Genomic DNA, 2,710 nt, shown 5'->3' on the forward strand with positions numbered 1-2,710 from the left:
CTGCACTCCAGTCTGGGCGACAGAGTGAGACTCCAACTCAAAAAAAATAAAATAAAATCAATAAAATAAAAAAATAAAAATAAAAATAAAAAAATAAAAGGAGAAAGAAAAGAATTCATGACACCCGAGTTGTTACCTCTGATGAGAAGTTTGAAACCCCCAATCCTTGCCTGGACGAGGGACTTCTTCTCAGACCAACCATAATCTATGAGACATGTACTCTCAAGTGCATATTTTTCACTGGAGGGGAATTTATTTTATATAAGTTTTTCAGTGTGTCTCCACAGGACTTTGAAATGTAACCAGCTGTGATATTCCTAAGGCAAATGAATTTCTGTTTTCGCTGATGTAAGTGACAAAAATTGTTTGCTTGACCAAAATTTAGTTAGGCTCCTCTGAACCCTCTCCCCAACCAGGCCCATCTGTGTACTTCCGTGCAGAATCCACTTTTATCAAGCACCCTGCTAAATTGGTTTAGGGAGAATTCTCCACCCTCCACATGCGATTTTTGATCAAACTCTCGTTCCCAGTATTTCCTGGGTGATATGTGATCACCCTGGCATGCCTTCAGGAAGAATCCACCCAGGAATGAAATGTAATTGTATACCTAACCCTTAACTGTACCCCACAAAAATCATAATAAAAAATATTGATTAAAAAAAAAAAAAAAGAAGAAGAATCCACCCAGACTTGATGTCTTCTCTTTCGAATTTTCCATCCACCAATGCTCCCTCCTCTCCACTTGTTCCTTGGCTATAAAAATCCCCACTTGTTCGACTTGTATGTTGAATTGCATCTAGTTCTATACTGTAGTCTCTCTTTTCTGATTGTAATTGTTTATTTATTTTTGAGTCGGAGTCTCACTCTGTCGCCCAGGCTGGAGTGCAGTGGCACGTTCACGGCCACTGCAGCCTCGACCGTTGGGTTCAGATGATCCTTCCACTTCAGCCTTCGAAGTAGCTGGAACTTCACGTGTGTGCCACCATGCAGGGCTAATTTTTTTTTTTTTTGGTAGAGACGAGGTCTTGCCATGTTGTCCAGGTTGATCTGGAAAGCGTGGGCTCAGGCAGTCCTCTCGCCTCCACCTCCCAAAGCGTTGGGATTACAGGCCTGAGCCACCGCGCCCAGCCTGCAGTAGTGTATTGAATAAAATCTGTCTTCATCACTGTAACATCTCTCGCTCTGGTTTTCTTTTACCAGAAGAAAAACAATAAAAGGAAATGGAAATGTGGGCCATACTTGCTCACTCTTAATATGCTTAACAGATCGGATTAAAACTCCGAATGCATTATTTATTTCAACAGCTACTTTCGGAAAGGGGCGAGGGCAGCGCGGCCAAGGCTCTGGCGGGGAGCCGGGCCGCAGCTCTAGCTTTGCGCCCGCCGCGTGCGCCCCCGCGCCAGGGCGGGCCTCCACTCCCTGGAGGGGGTGAAAGGCAAGATCCAGGCCCTGCGGCAAGCAGGCGGACCGGGAGGACCACCGCGTCATCAGGGCCTCCAGCCAGAGCTGGGCGGCGGGCGCGAGCGGCGCCAGAAAGCCGAAGGTGAAGTGGCAGCCTTCCATCGAGGCATCCAGGTCGTCAAGGGGGAGTTGGACAGGCATCAGGAGCGACCGGCCACCGCCCTGCAGAAGCTGTGGGAGGCGGAAAAGGCGGTGGAGAGCAAGCGACGAAAGAAAGTGAGAGAAAACCGGGCCATGAAAGATCAGGAGATGCCCTGAAGGAGGCCAACCAAGCACAGGGCTGAGGAGGCCGAGTGCAAATACGAGGAGGTCGCTGGTAAATTGGGCATCCTGGAGGGTGAGCTGGAAAGGGCAGAGGAACGTGCGGAGGTGTCTGAACTAAAATGTGGTGGCCTAGAAGAACTCAAGAAGGTCACTAACAACCTGAAATCGCTGAAGGCTGCATCTGAAAAGGATTCTGAAAAGAAAGATAGATATGAAGAAGAAATTAAACTTTTGTCTGATAAACTGAAAGAGGATGAAACCATGCTGAATTTGCAGAAAAGACGGTTGCAAGCCGGGCTTGGTGGCTCAGCCTGTAATCTCACGCCTTTGGGAGGCTGAGGTGAGCCTGTTGCCCGAGCCCGCGGGTTCGAGACCCGCCTGGGCAACGTGGCGAGACCTCATCTCTACTATAAATAAAAAATCAGCCGGGCGTGGTAGCGCGCGCCTGTAGTTCCAGCTACTCGGAAGGCTGAGGCGGAAGGATCGCACGAGCCCAGCAGGTCGAGGCTGCGGTGGCCGGGAGCGGTCACTGCACTCCAGTCTGGGTGACAGAGTGAGACTCCAACTCAAAAAAAAGAAAAAAGAAAAAAGAAAAAAAAGAAAAGACGGTTGCAAAACTGGAAAAGGCAATTGATGACCTGCAAGACAAACTTGCCCAGGCCCAAGAGGTGAATGTAGCCCTACATCAGACACTGAACGAACTTAACTATATGTAACCAAAGCAGAAGAATCTTGTTCCAGCAGAAACGTGGTGTCTTTCTCTTCTCTTTAAGAAGTTTATTTTGTTACTGTGTCTTTACTTTGTTGGAAATGTCAAGTAAATTATGACTACATGATCACATATTTTCTTTTCTTTTTTTTTTTTTTTTGAGTTGGAGTCTCACTCTGTCACCCAGACTGGAGTGCAGTGGCCGCTCCCGGCCACCGCAGCCTCAACCTGCTGGGCTCCGGCGATCCTTCCGCCTCAGCCTTCCGAGTAGCTGGA

The 2,710-nt window shown here is 48.2% G+C and overlaps 1 pseudogene; it reads left to right on the forward strand.

The window, feature by feature from the left end:
• LOC103249662 overlaps positions 1–2,441 on the forward strand; it is a 3,625-nt pseudogene extending 1,184 nt beyond the window's left edge.
• The last annotated feature ends 269 nt before the right edge of the window (positions 2,442–2,710 follow it).

The sequence above is a fragment of the Carlito syrichta genome, unplaced genomic scaffold, assembly GCF_000164805.1.
Source record: "Carlito syrichta isolate Samal-C Ts95f unplaced genomic scaffold, Tarsius_syrichta-2.0.1 Scaffold123295, whole genome shotgun sequence".
In the NCBI taxonomy this organism is placed as follows: domain Eukaryota; kingdom Metazoa; phylum Chordata; class Mammalia; order Primates; family Tarsiidae; genus Carlito; species Carlito syrichta.